Source organism: Rhinolophus sinicus, linkage group LG01 (assembly GCF_036562045.2).
Source record: "Rhinolophus sinicus isolate RSC01 linkage group LG01, ASM3656204v1, whole genome shotgun sequence".
Classification (NCBI taxonomy): domain Eukaryota; kingdom Metazoa; phylum Chordata; class Mammalia; order Chiroptera; family Rhinolophidae; genus Rhinolophus; species Rhinolophus sinicus.
Window position 1 is genome coordinate 165037809 of NC_133751.1, and position 21848 is coordinate 165059656.

General features: G+C 38.1%; 1 long non-coding RNA gene across 1 annotated transcript in view; it reads right to left on the reverse strand.

The window, feature by feature from the left end:
• Nucleotides 1–14460: 14460 nt before the first annotated feature.
• Nucleotides 14461–21848, reverse strand: part of LOC141567711 (uncharacterized) — a 79294-nt gene continuing 71906 nt past the window's right edge. Inside the window, exon 4 of the long non-coding RNA XR_012490541.1 lies at nucleotides 14461–14619. This is a non-coding gene — a long non-coding RNA (uncharacterized LOC141567711). The remainder of the gene's footprint in view (nucleotides 14620–21848) is intronic.

Below are 21848 nucleotides of genomic sequence, written 5' to 3' on the forward strand. Positions count from 1 at the left end.
AACAAGATGAACCCAAAGAGGCCCACACCAAGAGACATCATAATTAAAATGCCAATGGTTAAAGATAAAGAGAGAATCTTAAAAGCAGCAAGAGAAAAGCAGTTAGTTATCTACAAGGGAGCTCCCATAAGATGTCAGTTAATTTTCAACAGAAACTGCAGGCCAGAAGGGATTGGCAGGAAATATTCAAAGTAATGAAAAAATCAAGGACCTACAACCAAGATTACTCTACCCAGCAAAGCTATCATTTAGAATAAAAAATAGATAAAGAGCTTCCCAAACAAGAGCAAGTTGAAGGAGTTCATCACCACCAAGGAATGTTAGAGGGAATTCTTTAAGATGAAAAAAACAATAGATAAACAAGATGAAAAGTAAAATGGCAATAACTACATATCTATCAACAATTGCTTTAAATGTAAATGGATTAAATGCTCCAATCAAAAGATAGGGTGGGTGAATGTGTAAGAAAACAAGACCCTTACATATGCTGCCTACAAGAAACTCACTTCAGATCAAAAGACATACACAGATTGAAAATAAAGGGATGGGGAAAAGATGTTTCATGAAAATGGAAATGAAATTTAAAAAAAAAAAAACTGTGGTAGCAATACTTACACCAGACAAAGTATACTTTAAAACAAAGTCTATAACAAGTGACAAAGGACCCAGTGATCCCAATTCTGGGTAATTATCCAAAGAAACCCAAAACACTGCTTTGAAGGGACATGTGTATCCATTGTTCATTGCAGCATTGTTTACAATGGCCAAGAGGTGGAGGCAGCCTCGGTGTCTGTCTATGGATGAAAGGATAAAGAGGAGGTGGTACATTTTTACAATGATATATTTCTCTGTCATGGAAGGGAATAATTTCTTGCCATCTGCAGTGGATGGACTTGAAGTGTATTGTGCTGAATGAAGTATGTCAGATGGTGAAAGACAGATGCAATGTGATTTTGCTTATATGTGGAATCTAAAGAACAAAATAAACAAACAAAACAGAAAGAAACTCATAGATACAGAGAACATTTTGATGGTTGCCAGACAGGAGGTGGGTTGGGAATGGGTGAAAAAGTGGAAGGGATTAAGAAGTACAGATTGGTTGTTACAATGTAGGCATGGGGATATAGAATATAAGGGATATAGGATATAGGGTATAGTCAATAATACTGTAATAACTATGTATGGTGTCAGATGGGTACTATATTTATTGGGGTGATACATGGGAGAGGGTTAGGGGACAAGATGAAAAAGGTGAAGGGATTAAGAAGTATAAATTGGTAGTTACAAAATAGCCACGGGGATATAAAGTAAAGCATAGGTAATATAGTTAACAATAATGTAATAACTATGTATTGTGCCCGATGGGTAGTAGACTAGTGAGGGGAATCACTTCTTCAATTATATAAATGTCTAGCCACTCTGCTGCACCCCTGAAATTAATATAAAATAATATTGAATGTCAATGGTAATTGAAAAATTTAAAAAGGGGGGAAACAGGTGAAGGGGAATAAGAGGTTCAAATCTCCCGACATAAAACAAATAAGTCATGGAGATGTAATGTACAACATGGGGAATATGGTCAATAATATTGTGATATCATGGTATGATGTTGAATGGTTGCCGGACTTATGGTGATCACTTCTTTAGGTATATAAATGTTGAATAACTGTTGTGTACACCTGAAACTAATATAATATTGTATGCTAGCTACATTTTAATAAAAGTCCTAATACATAAACACATAAGAATAAAATTAAAAACCTAATATTCAAATTGTAATCTATTCATTTGGTGAGACTGACAAATTCACATTCCAGATTAAAATCCTCCACATATTTTTTAAAAAATTATATCAATATAAGGCTGAGTTCTTCTAACATGGGATCAGGCCGGCATTTTTCCCCCCATGATTTACCACTTCCTTCCAATCAGTTTGTCTTTGAACCAAGTTTGGGACACATATATGATTTTTCTTTTTTTTTCCTTGTCAAAATATAGAGTAATCACTTCCAAGACCAATAGGAATGGCTATAGATTTCCCTGTCATTAATTATAGTCCTAGTTTGATCATTTGGCTGCTGTTGAGTAGAATTTCCTCTGGAACTTTAAGGGACCTTTCTTTTCCAGGTCAAATCATTCTGCCTAGTCTTCATCTTTCTGTTAATTTGAAGAAACTCTGAAAATATAATCCCTTTAACAAATTCCAAAGATCGGTGCTTTGAAATGAAGATAATTATATAGCTTAGTTTATGTAATTTCATTCATTCTTTGGTCACTTTTTAATCCTTTCTTTTGAACCCTGCCCATACCTCTGGTCTTTCACCCTGATCTCTCCCAATTATGGGAAATTCTTCTGGAAATCATCTTTCCTAGTTCCACATCTCTCTCTTTCCCTTCATTTCTGCTGGTCTGGATGCCTATTTTAATTAAATTACCATGTAGACTTTAATTTTCTTTTCTATTGAACTTCATTCCAGGAATATACATTTGATGACTGCAATTTTCTTGTTCCTTTCCTCAAATTTTGTCTTGACCATTTGCTGCCTAATTGTAACCCAAATCCTCACCATTGTTAGAATGAGTAACTAAGTAGTAGACTCATCAGCCTCCTTGTCTCATTGTACACATGTGATTTCCTATTTGTTGGCAAGTCTTGTGTTATTTTGTAATGATGAAATGGCATGAGCTGCTTTTTCAAATCTTATACTCCCAGTCAAACACAGCATTAGATTTTTTTCCTTTCCTTTGGCTTTAATTAACTAGGATCTTTAGCTTCTTGCAAAAATTCAAATACTGGTGTGAGATATTTACCTTCACTTCTATTTTGTATTATAAATGATATTCTCAGTTTTCTCTATAACAATATTTCACATGTTCACATAGAAACTGTGCTTAATTGCAGTTGCAATATGATATTCCCTTGAAATTAGAGGTGGCGAGCATCTGTTTGCTCATCTTATAACTCTGAAAATGGAAGTTGAATCAAACATCCGTGATAAATCATTAGCCATGAATCAGCCTTACATATTGTGAGACTGAGTGTTGTTTTCCCCTGGAGATGTTGATCATTGCAAGGTGTTGGAATTTTATAAAATGACCAAATACCCATATTTCAGTCACTTAACCTGATTCTTCTTTGCCATTTCCTGCTTAGGAAATTGGGCTCCAACTGCACAGCTGGTTTGTCTTTGAAACCTCACATTTCTACCCAAATGATCAAGCGGGTTGTACAGCTAGGCAAATCCATGGGTTTCAACATAAAAAGTGCCCTAATGACTTGGAGAAATCATTTTTTCCCTGAGTGTCTCATCAATTAACAGAACGATAAGGAAGCATTACCCTAGGATTTGTCCAGATGAAGACATATTTGACAAGACTGGTAGCTCTGGTCTCACACCAAATGTTCTCTTAGTTTTCACAAAATTTATTTTTTGGAAATAACTGAAACTTAAAGGACTTCAGTAAATTTCTTCATTTATAGTTTCATGGAATATTTATTTTTAGTTCTGCTTTCTCCATGCCCTCCCAAAGACATACTAGTTCTGGAAATAGGAAGCTAATGTAATCAGGAAAATGAGAGACTTTCCAGGTGAAGATAAAATTCCCCCCACCCATAAATTAGAGTAATTTAGTACCAAAAAAGATGAAAAAACTGTTTAGGAAATCACTAGGGTGGGACTCGGATGAACAGTTCCACTGACTCCTTTGTGTTAGCCAGAACTCCAGGGGCTGGGACTATAGCAATGAACCAAAGAGACAAAGTCCCTGCCCTCGTGGAGCTTACATTCTAGTGGAGGGAGACTGACAATAAACCTGAAAGTATATTAGACAGTAATAAGAGTTGAGGTGAAAAATAAAGCAGGGATGGAACATTGGGGGGGTGTGTGGTAGATCGGATGGTCAAAGAAGATTCCACTGGAGCAGGTGAGGTGGAGAGCCACAGAGAAAACTGGAGGAAGCACATTCTAGGTAGAGGGAATAGCAAATGAGAAGGTCTTGAGGCAGGATCATACCTCAAAAAATTGGAGGAGCAGCAAAGGGACCAAGCTGGAGGAAGCAATTCTGAGAAACAAGCAATGAGGCTGAAGCAAAGAAATGGGGAAGAACTGCAGGCAATCAGGGCAGACAGATAAGGTGAGGGAGACAGATGATGGAAGACCTTATAGGTTATTGTAAGAATGTTGTATAAAAACAGATACTGTCCCTGCTTTCACAAAGTTTATAATCTAGCAGGAATAAAAATACATGAATAATTATGATAAAATGAGATGACTGTTAAAAGTAGGAAAGAACAGGGTGTTATGGAATTATAGAGTGCTGGGTCCTAATGTACTCCAGAGGGCTCTTCCATGAGGAAATGGTGTTTATGCTGAGACCTACAGGATGAGAATCAGTTAGATGGAGGGAGGCGATGATGGCTCTGGGTGTGGGCAGGGGTGAGTTGCAGCAGTAGCTGAGGGTACAAGCAGGAGCAGTAAAAATGAACAGCCCTGAGGTGAACATGCCAGAATTGAAAAGGAATATATTAGGACTAAGGCAAAAGAACAAGTGGGACAGTGTTGCAAGACGAAGCTGGAGAAGTGGGTGTGTGTGGGTGGGGGGCAGCTAGATTATAAAAAACGTTGTAAGCTATGTAAGAGTTCAGACTTTACCTGAGAGCATGAGGGAGTCAGGGAAGATTGTAAACGGGATTCTGTGATTGGGTCTGTCTTTTGAGAGAGCACTCTAGGTGAAGAGTGAAGAGCAGCTTGGGAGGAACAAGCTGTGACAAAGGTGAAACGGGTAACACACGCCTGCTATGGTGCAGTGAGGAGGTGATGGTGCTTTTGGACTGCACTGGTAGCAGAGGAAATGGAGGGACTTGGACACACCGAAAAGACATGTATGGACTAGAATAGATAGGACTGGGGGATGGATTGGATGTGGGGTTGCTGGTGGGGAAGTTTAAAGTAGAGAGAGAGAGAGAGATCAAAGGTATCATTCCAGTTTCTGGCTCTGGCAACTTGATGGATAGTGGTTCCACTGACTGCAAATAGGGAACAAAGAAAAAGAAACAAGGTCAGAGATGGACTCTGGTTTTCAGACCATGCCATTGATCTAACTCAAATAGCATTTACTGTATTTTTTTTCCTGTGATTCTTTTTCCTAATTGAAAATTTAGAGATGATCTAATCAGATTATTCCTTAGATTAATTTTTACACTATAACATGGGAATATCATTTCAAGGTAGCATATCCTACAGATCTTTCTGTATACCTGTGTAGCTATTAGAATTTAGTAGGTTTCAGAAGGAATCACAAAACGGTACAGGTTGTAACATAGCTAAGCATGTGGCGCCATCTTCAGGATAGCTTGTTAAAAGGTTATAAACCAACCAGACTGAAAGGCAAGCTTCTGCTGGCAGAATACTTTTCCACGGAGTGAGTATGACTCCATCTTGTTTGGTAACAAGAAGCTGAAAAAAATTGTTTCTGCCAACTCCAATTCTGTGACCAAGTCCTTGTTTTTCGGAGAACTATATTATATCACAGGATATAGGAAAGATGGTGGACGACTTTCTTTTGAAATCATTCCAGTTTGAAAGTGTCTGTGAGCTGGACAATGAGCTTTGCTGTAGAAAAGCCTGGAAAAGGAAATCAAGGCAGCATGGCATGAGGTTTTCTACTGCAGTGCCCAGATCCTCCAGGGCTTTTTCAATTTTATGTATTTATAAAATGTCCCTAGGTGCTCACTAAATGTATAGCCAAGTAGAATTTAAATCTTATGCATTTGTAACAGTGACTATTTACATGAATATCAAAATTAGAAAAAAATCATTTGTCAGTCATATTTTGTACCCAAAATTTTGGCTCAGGAAACATAATATCATAGGTTTCTATGACCCCCATTTAAAAATAAATGGTTGTAAATAAGAAATCAACGTTATACCCATAGCTAAGCACACAAAGAGGAATAATATAACTCACAAGATGACTTTTATTTTAAAAAGCCTCTCAGTCTTGACTCTGTTTGAAGAAGCTCCACCCTTTCTTTTTGCAAGGTTTAGATATAAAAACATGAGCATATATGTTTATCAAAATGTATCTGCCACCTTCGTGTATAGGACGTACTGTTTAACCTACACGGAGCATTTAGCACAGTCTCATGAATAATGGGCAGGTAAACAGCTTGGCTTGTATGCGGAGGCAAATGGTTTCTACCATCTTGCAGCATCCTGCTCACAAATGGGCTTTCTTCCTAGATGGCTGTCATTAAAAATGCATGTCTTCCAGTTGAGGAATTGTAAATCCCAGGGTGCTTGTTAATCCTTAAAGATGTAAAACATTGATCTAAAATCCATTTCTAGACAAATGGGGACCATCCCTTCAATGATGGGTTTGGGTTTCCTGGGGTCCAAATTGAGCTTATGAAAAGTGAGGGAAGGGGTGGGACATACAGATCAGCGGCCAATATTAGTATACAATAGCAATAACTTGTTTATAATGTGTTAAGTGATTTACATGGATTATTATCTCATTTAAGCCTGATGACCTAGGGGTACTTTTTTAACTGAGTGGGTACTTTCATTATCCTCTGTGTTCTACTGATCAGGAAACTGAAGCTTGGAGGATTTAAAATAATTTGTCGAGGACTTTACTGTCTACTAAAGCTATTGAAATCAGTTGTGATCCAGGCATTCTCTCTCCAGAGCCAACCAGCTTGACTAAAACCTCATACTATCCCTTAAAGAGAAAACATTTCTCCAAAGGAATAATAACCTACTCAAGAACCAAGCTAAAGTTGGATCAAGAGATACAGAAAGCAGGAGGTTCAAAATTGAGGGCAGGGGCAGAACTTAGCGTGGTTCCCTGAGGTACAGCAGTTCCTCTCACTTCTGGATATTTCCAGAGTCTTGGCACTGCCTGGGTGGGGAAGACCTGGGCAGGATACAACAATGTGTGTCCTTGAGACGTCTGAGGGTGAATCTGGGAGAGACAATGATTTGTAGAGATGAGAGGGTGGAGATCTAAGGAGCTCACTGCTGTCTTCTTCACATTTTGTTCTAGGATCAAGCCTAGAGATCAAGAGTCACGTTCCCTGAAAACAGAAGCCACTGTTTGAGGTTCACAGCACACACATAGCAGACTGAGCAGGAGCAGAAATAAATACTTCACGCGATTCAGGCAGGCAGAGGTTGGTGCACAGAGCATGGCATGGGCATTGCTAAGGTCCGCTCAGAGGCCAGCAGGCAAGTCCATATGATGAGCAGCCCCTGAGCAGCCCTGCTGCAGGGACAAGCACGGGCCTTGGAGTCTGAAGCCGTGGTTCCAGGCTGGTACTGTCACTTACTGTGTGACTTTGGGCAATTCATTTAAATTATTTGATCTTTAATGTACTTCAGCTGAAAAATGGCAGTAAGAACTACTAAATAGGACTGTTGGGATATCAAAGAAACAACACAGGTAAAACGCTGAAGCTATAACACTAGTGAGCACCTTGTACGTGCTGGACATTAGGAATAGAAAATGAGAATCCAATCCTTACTCTTCAGGAGTTCACAAGCTAATGATATGCATTATATGTTGCTTATCTTTAGTATTGTGAGTGCCCCCTTCCTTCTAATTTTCCCTCTCACCCCTCCATTTGGGTATTGTCTTAGCTTGGGTTTCCTCAAAAGCAGACCCTGAGACAAGGATTTGAGTGAAAAGGGTTTATTTGGAGGTGCAAGGAAACACAGGTAAGGTGTGGAAAGTGACATATGAGAGGAAAGCTCACCAATGTAGGGTGTGCTATTAGGTCAGTTACTACCTTGGGCCAGCCTGGAAAATGCTGCACAACACAGGGCTCAGGGATTTCCCACCTAAGGAATCGGGGAATTACAGAATTTTTACACCAAACTTTCATCAGTTATTGGTTGAAGATTTCTTTTACTGGCTGTTAATTTCTTGGCCCGTCTGACCTGCCAGGGGTACAGGCAGAGTGTCTTGCAGCAGCTTTAGAAAAAGGCCTTGGGCAAAAAAAAAAACAACGGAGATCCTCGCAGCTGGAAGATGGCTGGGGCACAGTGAGGTCATAAGAGCCAAATGGGCAGTGCACTGTCCGCATCTGCAAAAGTTGGTCCATTGTCTCCCAAGGTGCCTGGATGGCTCACTCCCTCCCTGGCACCCCAGGCAAGACAGGGAGAAGGAGCTTACAACACTTAGCTCTGTAGAAGGAGGGGTAAGGAGGCTAAAGGTATGCTAACACTTTCCAGTGGCATCATTGACCCATGAACTAGTGTGCTTCTTTAGAAGACTGTCAGAGCCATGTAGGTCACCAGAACCATTGCTTCACTCAACTTTCTGTGATGATGAAAACATTCCATATATCGGCACTGTCCAACACAGTAACCACTAGTCACATGTGGCTATTGAGCACCTGAACTGTGGCGGGTATGACTAAGAAATTGCACTTTTACTTTTATTTAATTTTAATTAATTTAAATAACCACATGTAGCTAGTGGCTACTCTATTAGACAACATAATTGTAGAGTAGTTACATTATATTTTATTATTCATAAAAAATTTCAGAAATCATCCTAATAATTTTCTTCACTAGGCATAGAGGTAAATCAAATACGTTATATGGCTGAGTGTTAAAATCAATATTAAGTTGGAGCTGAGTCACAACTAAATATCGCCATCCTAACAGAAACTTTTGGGACATGGGAATAAATGTGAAGTCTTATCAATATATGTTCTAAAAATGTATTATAAAAAGTCTAGTGGTCATATTTCTAATGTTTGATAGAATAGTACAGAAACAATAGCATATCAGCAGCTCTACTGCATATTAATGATCCTAAATGAATGATGACTGGACTGGAGTTTGATGGAGAAGCAAGATATTTTGGGATACATGATTTTTCTTTATAATTTTTTCTCCATGTCTCATTAATTATAATGTGTATTATTTAAATTTCTATAAACATTTATGGACTCAAATTTGATATAGCACACTGTACAAAATTAACTAGCTATAGTCTCTTAAAAGTCAGATTAATTATCATCTATTTTCCCCTTTATTTAACTATTTGAAAGTTTTTAATAATCGTTTTTGTACATAATGAACAGCTTCCAGAATCATCATTTTTATTGTTGTGCTTTATTCTGACAGCTTGTTCAACTTTCATATGTGTGTTTGCAATGTGAATCAGCTCATGTGCCACTGGAATCAGGGAATGAGGTTATCTTGGAGGTCACATTGGTTCATGTGTGATTTTTCCCAGCACATAATGTTCCATACCACTGCGTAACAGCACCTGAATGCAAAACACACTAGCACAGCTGACTATCTTGGGCTGGTTGCACCGTGACAGTTCATTTACGGTCTTTCTCTTGACTCTGTCTGGCTGCACTCTCTCTAGGAAGAGCTGATGGCGTGGTTCTTCTCCCTTATCTTAGGGCACTTAGCCTTGTCTCTACAACCCAGCAGCCCTAGCCCTTCCCACAAGCTAGCTTTAATGGTTCTCCTCCTCCTCCTCCTCCTCCTCCTCCTCCTCCTCCTCCTCCTCCTCCTCCTCCTCATTCTTTAATGCAAGTGTTTTTCTAATGCAAGGTCCTATTTATTTAGTGTTTGTTTTAATTTACTAGTCATGTACTAGTTTTTTAAACTGTGCTGTATTTTTAGTAGGAATATTATGGTTTTAGTTAGCATACCATTATAAACTTTTGTGTGTTTTGAGTGGAAATTGCATATGTTTTGCGTTGCTTAATCCTGATAATATTCTTTTTAGTGTGTAATTTTTTTTTTTACATTTGAGTTGGATTTTCCTTTTTCAGGAATACACATGTTGCATTAAGGCAAAAACACCTATACAATGATCCTTCAATTGAATGAGAGAATGGCAGCAATCACAACAGCAAAAACTCATAAAGGTTTTTGCTGGTGTGGTTGCTGCTATTATTATAAATTGTATCTAGAATGATTATCTATGTTTGACAGTGAATATATACGAATGAACAACATTTCAAGCAATGTGCTTTGTTGTTTTGTTTATATTACTGATTTTGCTAAACCAATTATATATGATAATGACAACTTCCTGACAATCACTGGTCACATACAAGTCTTGGGATTCCAGAAATGACAGTGGAGGTGGTTACTTGCTTTCTTAAAGACCTAGACCAAAGGCAAAGGACAGTGTAGATTTTCCCTGGACACCTAGACCAAAGATGAAGTTCCACGTCTCTGTTAGAAAGAAGAAATGTGCATTGACCTATATAAGTCATCTACATAGTTTCTTTGAGATTTTGGTATATATGCTCTTTAGGTCCTAAAAGCCTGAAGAATATAGCACACTTCTTCCTAGCCCCATCTGGTAGGCCTCTTTTTTGACCCAATATAATGCCCTTCTTAGGATATATGTAGGAAAGGGAACCATGAATGGCACGTCCATATTCTAGAGTGAGAGTGCTTCTCTCCTACTAAAATAAGTCTGCTGCCATGTGGTACTTAGGGAGAAGTTGTTCCTTTGTGTGTTTGTAGGAAGGAATATAAAGTTCAATACCCACCTCAATTTAGTGCCCCTAAAGTATTTGTTTTTCAAAGAAAGCTATAATAAATAACATCTCTTAAAATACATGTGCATTAGTTTGAGTTATACACTTTTAAGTGCCTGCCATCTAATTTGGGGTTTCTTACTACCCTTAACTCAGTACTGCCCAATGACAAACAAGAGAGGCTGACACAATCACAGATTGATGCAAAATGTTTTCCAGGTTGGCATCTACTGCCCCAGGTGCCTCCCAGTGATCAGGTATTTGAAGACAGTGCTCTGTGTTACTGCATTGTGGGGAAGGCAGGCTCTGGTACCACACTATGTAAGTTCAAAGCTAGGTTATATTATTTCCTTGCTGTGCGACTTTGTTAAATTACTTAGTACTTTTGTCTCAGTTTTCTCATTTTCAAAAGTAGGGATAAAATAATTCCAATTATATGGGGTTACTGGAAAGATTAAATATAACATTGGTAAAGTAATTAGCATAGTGCCTGGCATATAATAAGTGCTTGATGCATATTAACCTTCATGATGATGTCTTCCGAATGCTTTGTCCCACAAAATATAAGGGAAATCATGACTGTAAAATAGTCAACATTATAAGGAGGCTCCCACCTGAGAAAGCATCAAGTGCTGTCACCATGACTACAGTCAGAATTGAGGTAATCTGTCACACTGAACCAGAACTGGTTGGCAGCTTCTTCTCTGAAGCACAGTGTCTGACCCTATGGACAAGGGGATGTAACACATTACTGCGTGAGAATTCCTGTTAAAGGGAACATGGGAAATAATGCAATTCATACAATAGGTTAATGTCTAGTATTCAATTGGATATTGCTAGTGACTTTTGGTCTATCTCATGAATAAGACTTGTTATATTTTTTCCCATAATCTGTCTATTTTCTGTATACATTTACTCAGTGCGCCATCAAAGGACATGATGTGTATGATCACATGTTAAGAAGCCACGAGAAGGGTATAGTCAAGAGTACAGGCTCTGGCTTCAGAATTTCTGGCCCCTCCATGAACCAGCTGTGTGACTTTGGCAGCTTGCCAAACACTCTGGGTCTTGGTTTTCTCATCTGTACAATGGAAATAATAACGATACCTACTGCATAGGTTTTTTATAAGGACTATATAACTTAATCAATATAAAATATTTATATAGTGTTTTATGTGTAATAAGTATTCAACAAAAGATAGATATCAATTATTTTAAATTTGCATTTATTTTTCATCATTTAAAAATAATCCACTATTTTACAGGAAAGTAAAATCACAATATCCACAGACTCTGCTATAAGTGTTTGAAAATTAATGGAAATGGCAATAAAGGAGAGGAAAAACAACTATTTCAATTTTTCCATTTAGTTGGAGGAAGTTCATTGGGGAAGAATCTCTATAGCTCTTAAGGAGAAAAGGCATACAACTTGGTGGCCCTGGCAGAGACAAAGTGGGGCGGCAGCGGGGAGGGGGATAGAGAGAGAGAGAGAGAAAATGCACAGGTAAGGTGGGAAATGATGAATGAAATAAGAGGTGAGTAGGTTTACTTTTGTGGAAAAAAAGAATAAATAATGGGGGAAGAAAAATAATAAAATAGATGATTGTGGGCTATCAGACGAATACCTTTAAAACTATTATTTATGATAATACTAGCTACTATAATACCAAAATGCTGAACTATCAGTGGCTTAACACAAAAGAAGTATTTCCTGTTCATGTCACAGCCCAGTGAAGCGGTTCCTGGTTGGGCAACTCTCTTCTAATGATGTTCTGGCATACAAGCCCCTCCCATGTCTATCTTCAACACATAGATCCCATGGGCCATCTTGTGGGGACTTCTGTTCCAAACAACTAGAAGAGGAAACCTTGTGGAATGTTGGAGGTGGAAGGTTTTTATGGCCAAGCCTGGAAGTGGTGCCTATTTTGGCCCACATTTCAGTAGCCAAAATTCAGTCTATGGCCATACCTACATTTAATCATATTCTTAAGAGAAAGAACATGGGTTTTGAAGTTCATCACAGCCTCTGCTTCAGACACTTTTATGAAAAATGACTATGTCCCCATTCTTGATACAAACCAATACAAATTCGTAATCTAAATGGGAATAGAAGAAAACTGAATTGTACCTGGAGATTGAGGGACAAATGAACTGAATCTATCTCAATACTACAAAATAATAATTTATGGATTAATTTTTATGCAAATCAAAATCATCTCCAGAAAGTTTTTCCGTGATTACTTTAGAAGAACGACAGCTAGGACTGAGTTCTTAATCTGTTTGAGGCACTGTGCTTAGAGCTTTGTACATATTACCCAATTGATTTACCTTTACTATACTGCTGTGAAGTAGAAATTATTTCTATTTTATAGGTTAAGAAACTGAATCCCAAGAAAGGTCCTCACTTTCCCAAGATCATAAAGACAGTAAGTGATGGGATAGAGATTCAAACACAGGGTTTTACTACCAAAGCTATCAGACTTTTCTGCCTCCATAACTTCTGATCACTTCGCAATTCAGAATTCCTTACATATACTCATTTGATACTCCAATAAGCCTCTCTACAAATTTTGGTGTATATGTTGATTTATAAGCTGTGTCAGTTAGCCATTGTGTGTAACTAACAACCCCCCAATACAGGGTCTTACAATAAGAATACAAGAATAACTTGCTATTTCTCACTATCATGGAGGTTGACTGTGATTCTTCTGTTCCACTGGGTATTAGATGGAGTCACTCAGGAAGCTGCACCACCAGTGATGGGGCTGGCGAGAAGGTCCAATAAGGCCTCTCTCACAACCCCGGGGCCCTGGCGCTGTCAGCTGTGGTACTTTAGTTCTCCTTCATGTGGTTTTTACACTCCATGGCATTTCCTCCTCCAGGACCTGTCCACACGGCCTCTTTCTAGAGGGATAGACTGGACTTCCTTTACAGCAGGGGATCTGTTTTTGAAAAGGAAGGAAGCAGAGTTGCCCCCTCATTTGAAGGGCTAGCCTGAAACCAGCTCAGCATTACTTCTACCATGTTCTATTGGTCAAAGGAACCATGAAGCCAGCCCAGAATAAAGGAGCGAGGGAAAAGACTTCACACCATCTTTAATCCACCACACAGCATTCTTTGTGCAAGTGTCTGAAACTATCATCCCAACTCAACTCCTAACGGCAAGATCTGGGTCTTCTTTGTTTTACAATGGTTGTTCGTACCTAAGACTAAGCTCTGCATATACTCCGTCTCAAAAAAGGCAATTGTGTGACCTGGAAAAACCATAACCTATACAATCTATGTAGGAGAAAAGGCAACCTGGAACATTCACAAAGGAACGCAGGCCCTCAGGGCATCTTAGACTCCCTACCTGTGAAAGTCCATAAGTAATTCTTTGCAACCATTTTCTGACTAGAGAAACCGGCAACGGACTGACATACAAGTTCTCTGCTTCAGTGCTCACCCAATTTCAAATGCCCAACCACCTGTCTGAGCTGAAATATGGAGCCTTTCTGCTGATGCAAGTCTGACAGTCATGATGAATGATACATTTGGAATTTAGGGCAAATGAAGATTTAACATTGTCAGGCAAATTAGCAGTCATAAGAAAAGATTCTGCTAAAATAAGATCTCTGTCCATTTTCATTGCCTTTCTCTTAGAAAATAAATAGAATTGCCTATGCATGCATAAAAAGTATGTTGGTTCTCACAGTACCTATTTGGAAGCATAGGTGGTTATAGGTCTCACCTTAGGCACACCATGGGGCATACTACATACGTGTTCATTACTTTATAAAGGATATTTGCTAGGTAAGGTCCACGCACACCTTACACACACACACACACACACCTGTAGAAGCCAATAAATAAGATGAAAAATAAGAGAAGATAAAATTATGCAAGCATAACAGAATGCTTGAATAGAAATTAGCTATTAGGAGATCTTATCAGTAAAATACAGGGATGGATGGCTCTAGGGAACGTGAAATAGCTCAGTTAAATTTACTCTGCCTTTCTTCGCATTGGATATCCTGAAACAGACTCTCATGTAAGGTTTGCCATACTAAAAGTAATACCTTTTTCTTCCATCCAGGCTTCTTTCTTTGCCAAGATCCCTGTAAGTAGACAATGACAAAAAATGATGAGTGTTACATCCAAAAGCAAAGGCCTGGGGCATGTGTTAGGAAGATAAAGACTGCTAATTTGGGAGTTCTCTGTTCCTTTATTACCTGAGAAAAGATGCAGTAGTAATTGATATGTGGTTCTTGGCAGATGTTGACAAGGGAAAAACATGTAACTAAGCCCCTTGGAATTTTTGCAAAGGATGATTATGATGCTTGTCTCCAGGTCCCATAATCTCAAGAGCACAATCAAATTTCCCCCCTTATCCAAGTGCCAAGCAGACATCAATGCAGATGTTATGGGACTGTATCAGCATCTGGCCAAAGAAGAGAATTCTTTCATCTCACTCACATAAAGGGCATGCACAACAGAGGTCATTGAATGTGTGGACTCTGTGCTTTGATATATTCCATTGCTAATCTCTCTTGAAATAGATTGACTGCTATGGAGAAAGAATTCACCTTTTTTTTTTTCCTTTTTAACTGTCAGAGTTTGCATGTGGGCATGTACCACAACATTAAAAATTTATTATTTTGCTCCAATATTGTATCCATGTTTTATTTGAAAAATAGTAGGATGGTAGGAATATTACCAAATATGCAATTAGAATAGCACTGCATAAAAATAAGAATTAGATTTATAAAGAAAATATTTTCTCCATATTTGCCAAACATCCAGATGAAAAGTTGAAAGATTGTCAGTTGTACAGATGTTCTAAATACCCAGATGTTATGTAGGGAAGATATTTGGCAACAAATGAAACTTTCTTTTTTCATCCATATGGTTCATTCCAGTTTCATTTTTGTATAAAATTGTAGAATAATGGAAATTACAAGCATATTTTGTTTTTTAAAATAAAAGTAGAGCAAAATGTAAGAATACTGTTTTTATGTTTCTTTTCTGTACATCTGCAGTAGTAAACTGAAAATTCCTAGGGTGTTACATGAAAGAGAACTGTTCATGATAAATATATCGCACTGATCTGATTTTAGTACAGCTTGAATTCTTTTTTCACTTTATATTACGCCATACTTTAATAGTATGGCTAAATAGTAATTTGAGATTTATTTGTTTTTCCCTTATATTTTCCAGTCCCATTCCCCCCATATTCACTCCCGCAGCAGGCTCTGTGGATCATTAGCAAAGAGAAGGTGCATGCAGAGTGAACAGCACTAATAGCCCTAAGGCTGCCTAAATTTGCTTTTCAGCTTCAAAGAAAGGATTCCAGCTAATATACAGAAAATAAAGACATGCACTCTTTTTTGCTCACCCGATTGTAGACTGATACACACCCTGAAATTACACTGCACTTAGAGATTATGCTATCATGAATATACCAGTCAGTTTAGGTGTACTTTAAAAACAATCAAGTGCAAAATCTTGCAACAACAAAGGGCTAGTTCTCTCTCACATTATACATCTGCCGTGGGTCCTCTTTACTGGATATCCACGCTGAAGGAGAAGCCCTTATCTGGAATACCTGCTTTCTTATGGCAAAGGGGAAAAGAGCAATGGTGCACCACACAATGGTTCTCAAAGCACCGGCTTGAAAGTGGCCTATGTCACTTCTACTAATATATTATTGGACAAAATGAGTCATATGGCCAAGGTTGATATGTTTGGGGAAGAAATATAACCTTGTCACTGAGAGGGGCTCCACTGGGAGGGACCCAGCAGGGTGGGGCAGTGAATAGTTTCACCTCAGTACAACTCACCACAATTATCATTTTAAGGATGCAGTACAGTATGTGCTTAACTGTGGAGATCACTGGGTGAGATGTGTCAAAGTAGTAATTCATTTAGGGTATTTTTCCTTTGAGAAATTATGAAATATGAGAGGAAACACTAATTCAGACAGATGGAAAACAGAGTGAGAACAGTAAAGCAGTTTTGGATGTTTCTATGTAGGTATGCAGTATTGTGCTTGTAAGTCATGAAAGAGAATGAAAGTAAATTTATGTTCAGAGTGGAGAACCAAGAATTGATCTCCATCTAGTCAAACTGGGAAAAGTTTGTGAAGAAAGACTCTGTGGTTTAGAAGCTATTTAAGTGGGGAAGGGGTAACAAATAATGATGACTTAGTATGTGTGTCATTTTACAATTTATAACTGTTATTTTATTTAATACTTTTAGTAACCACCTAAGGAAGATGTCATCACTTCCATTTAGCGATGAGGACACTGAGGCTCAGATTAAAGGATTCTCCTATATTTTTAAAATAAGTGTCAGAACCAGGATTTAAGCCATCTGCTCTAGTTCTATACATTGTTTGCTTTACATGCTGAAAAGGGGAAGTGAAGAAAAGCACAATGTGTGCCTTGGAAGAGGCTCCAAAATGGGGAAACAGGCTGGAAGCAATTAGCCTGAGCACACTGTAGAAGTCTGCTGCCGAGGGGGGTCTTCCATGAGAGAAAAAGAAGGAAGTGAAGTCATCTGGCATATACCACCTTTAGTATAATTTGAAGCCCCTAACTGGTGATATGGGAAGAAGTACAAAGATTTACTCAAGAAATATTTGCCGATGACCTACAAGCTATATAAGAGGAGATGTCTTGCTGCTACAGACTGTGGCTACGAAAGAACTTACTTGGGCCTAAAAGTTAGATGTAAACCATCTTAACTCTTTACTCTTATTTTCTAACTCCCACACTCAATTCCTTAAGGCTAGGAGGATATTAGGTGGAAAGTGGGTTCTTGGTTCTCTTCGAAGAAGGATTTCATGGTTCACATCATTGGTGGAAAGAGGAAGAGTACTACCGTATTTTCCCAAAAATAAGACCTTGCTGGACAATCAGCTCTAATGCGTCTTTTGGAGCAAAAATTAATATAGACCCTTATAGTAAAATAAGACCGGGTCCAATATAATATAATGTAATGTAATGTAATATAATGTAATGTAATTGTTGTGTGAGGCGGCCTGCGGGGTCTCTGCTCCCGCTCCCCACGTGAGAATGCAGGATGTGGCTAGGCCAAAAAGGAACACCCACGGAGCCATATGTAGGGAAGTCATACCACTATAGTCTCACTGGAGGCTGGAGTCACCCGACGTGCGACCTGCTGTCTGCTTTTCTGCCAACCGACCGACTCCCACTTGCTAACTGCAATCTGCACTTGCTAGCTCCACCACCATCTGCTGCCAGCATAGCCACAGCAGTTATATTAGTGGCCAATGGCTCACTGGTTACAGCTGACGGCCAACCAGCCACAGCTGATGGCCATCCAATCACAGTTGATGGCCATTTACTACCTGAGCCAGCACCTTTCCACGTGAGGCCAAGAGCCTGGAAACTGCACTCCTGGCTCTGTTCCCACAGTAATAATAATATAATATAATATAATATAATATAATATAATATAATATAATATAATATAATATAATATAATATAATGTAATACCAGGTATTATATTAATTTTTGCTCCAAAAGATGTATTAGAGCTGCTTGTCCGGCTAGGTCTTATTTTCGGGGAAACATGGTAGATATAATTACATCCCAATTCCTAAAAGGAATATTTAGGATCTAATATTTACAAATTATTTGATTTCTAAATATTTTTTTTAAAGCTATTCACTTTATTTTACTATTTTATTTTATTATTATTATGTTTAAGGAGGGCACAGCTCATGTGGCCCATGCAGGGGATCAAATGGGCAACCTTAGTGCTACCAGCACTATGTTCTAACCAATTGAGTTAACCGGCCACCCCTCTAAATATTCTTTATTGCTTTGTCATAAAAAAAAATCATAGCATGATGATTTAGACATGAGAAGTTTTCTTTTGGGTTCTTTGCAACTCCAAATGATTAGATTAGATTGACCTCTGATCTTGAAAAGTCTTTCCAAAATGACATTGCTCGTGCTCTACTACACAAGTATAAAATTATTGGATTAGATAGAATTCCAAAACGTACGTGGCCTGGAAGCTCACATTACAAATGTATTGAGAAAGAACAAGTAAGGGTAGAAAAGTCATTATATCTTCCATACCCCAGTCATATGCTCTGACAATGAAAGCGATTACCAAGGAGAAATTATGCAATCATTTGAATTGATGCTGTCCTTGCCAACCTCCTCTCTGGCAGTAGCTGAGAATAAGGGGGTAGAACTGACATTTCTGTAAATCAGAGAATCTCTGTAAATTGTGGCATAGGTTTAGCAAGTGTTGGGGCTTTAGTATTTGTACTCCACCATAGTTTAGAATTGCAATTTTCTATTATACGTACTTTCTGCTACCAAAATCACGTGAGTCCATTTGAGGCATGTGCATAGGTATATTTTAAGGCAATCTATTTCCCGACATAAGTAAGTGTTTTGTACTTTAATTATAACTCATCAAGAAAGACCATCTATTTACCTGTCTGTTGATCAAAATTTCTAAATTTTGGAGGGAGGAAAAATGTGAATGCCAGCTGTACTTAAAAGAAATAACAATAATTTACTTGTGCAAGAAAATTATAGCATACACATAATAAGCTATGGAAGATAATGCTCTAGCAAACCAATTGGATATATCAGTTATATGATTATTCTAAAACCTACATTTCTAACCACTCATAGTAAAACAAACAAACCAAAAATAAAAAACAAAAAAAAATCCCACTACCTCAATCTTTGCAGAAAAAGAAAAAAGGTATAAATAGCAAAAAAACAAAAACAAAACAAAACAAAATTCCCCTACCCTCTAAAAGAGACTCATAATAACTAATAGCTATGGCTTAAATGATAATTTAAACTATATTCTACTATTTCAGCAGAGCTATCACTGTCGATTCCTTTATACTTGGTTTGATTTAAAAAAAGGTTTGTTTTTACATGACAAATACTTAGGCACTGGTCTGAAAGCTAGAAGGAGTTGCTGTCCCAGCAGAGCTGAACAGATTAAACCTAAAACATTTTTTAAAAATTACCCCATAGATCAAAACAAAGATTAGGGCAATGTTCCATGAATGAACATCAGGGTCATAGCTTAGGTCCAGAAGAGGGGGAAAAAATACCAGGAAACCAAAAACAGTGCAGCCAGTTGTCATTCCAGGAACATGGCAGATGGTTAAATTCAGAAGACGCATAAATAACTGAAAGAGCCAAGGTCCAAAACACAAGGCAGAAGTTATGAGAATAACACAACTGGGCTCTCACACCCAAGCTGGGAATGGACGCCAAGCAGAGGTGTCTAGCCACGAACCCAAAGGGCAGCTGCTGAAACAACAGAGCTTTGTTGTTTCCTGCCCTTTTAAAAAGGCAACAGAAGATAATATCTGTGCCTCTCTGGTATGGTCAGATGAGAGGCAAGTATGGGCTGATTGAGACTTTGCACCTGTCCAACAAGATCAGGAGACATTGTGATTCTCTAGAGGTCATTTTAAAGGAATGTGAGAATATAGACAAGTCAGAGGAAATCCGACTGACTGAACACTCTTGAACTAACTACTTTAGCTAGGTGACTTTTTCTGTATGATTTCCTTATTTCAGGACAGCAGAAAGAGAACCAGGAATTTGAATTGTTATATTTGGTAAATGTTGACTTATTCTTCTTTTAAATAACATTTCCTGTGTTATGTCTAGTTATTTGCATTAAGGACTGGAATCCAGTTGTCTCCTCAGGGAATTAGAGTGCTGGGCTTGTTTATCCCCTTGATTTAAACCAATGGGAGAGAAACAACAAGTAAAGGGAAAAAATGATATAATTGGGTAGTATGAATTTTGAAAAACTCCATAAATCGTTTCCATATTATACTAAGAACACACTTGCTTTTCCTTGGCCCTTCCCACTTCATGATTCTCCATTCCCATCCTTAGCATTTGCAGAGAGGAAGACTGAGAGGCATCACCAGCCCTCCTGAGATACTAACAAAACATGCCCCAGAGCTCCCATCAGTGGGCTCCCAAAAGATCAAGTGGAAAATCTAACATTTCCCTTAAGTGATAGTATTAAGCTATGTTTTTATCTGACAGGAAAGTTTTTTTCTGATACTGTCTAAATTTTTCTCTTCCCAGTAGCTTCTCTTCCCTGTAACTGCTCACTCCCATGGTTATCTCTTGTGCGCTGGAAAACAATACCAATGCCCTCATCAGTTTTCTATTTTTAAACCTGGTGTTGTCAGTCTATATAGTCAGATGGTTTATATTTAGCTTCTCTTAAGTTTCTCCCATTAGTCATTCAAAGTCGTCATTCCCTTAGTCATTGTGTTTGTTGGTCGGTTGGTTCATTGGTTGGTTTTTAGTTTGACACCTGGTTTAAGAATACAAACAGCACTTCCAGAAACAGCTCATAGGGTGGGGTCAAATACTTCAGTCTATAAAGTGATGTTACATTTTCCTTGGAACTAATCTAATTTTTTATTCCTTTTTGATCCATATCTCCTTTAGCTTCCTGTAATTAGTTTTGAGTTCCTTCTACCAATGAGAACACTCCCACATCGAAGAATAGTTTCTATGACATGTTGTTTTCCCTAGAAAATGCCTGACATGGTGTTGGAAACCAAGATACTCTTAATAAATGAATGAATAAGTAAATGTTTTAAACATTGCTGGCAAGAATTATTTCTGAATTATTTTTTCCTAGATTTATGTTTCCATTTTTCCCCTATTTTTTTCTTTACTACCTGTTAATGTTCACTTCAATTCAGATGTGTTATCAATTAGACCATTATAGTACAGCCTCAACCTATACAAGGATTTACATGCAAATTCTTGCATAAAATTTGTTGAGCTAAATGCCTTACAGTGATTCTTGCCATAAGATTTCTGGCCTGGTGAGTAACTTAGAAATCATCTAGTTTGATTTCAATAATTTATAGATGTGAAACTGACACTTAAGAGAGGAAACCAGAGTTCTCAGATTATAGGACATAAATGATATAAAAATTTTGTAGTATAATTTTCTCTTTTGTGTACATTTTATTCTTTGCACTGGAAGATGACACCCTGTCATGTATAATGGTCAACTCTTTTCACATCACTCAAGCATACATCTTTTTTACCTTTGAAAGTGTAGTTGTTGTGTAAAGGGCTAATCTTCATCTGCGATTCAAATTCTGTAAATTGCCGGCTCTGGCAACCCACTGCTTATTCCTGAGATTTCACAGCTGAAACTTGTAATTCTAGAGTTAGAAGTTGACTTCTTAGAGTTTTGAAACCCATTGTAAGTCAGTAAACAGCAGCCATCTGTGGTTCATACTGTGGTCTCTTTTCTGAATATAGGTCTTTTCCTTGGTGTATTTGC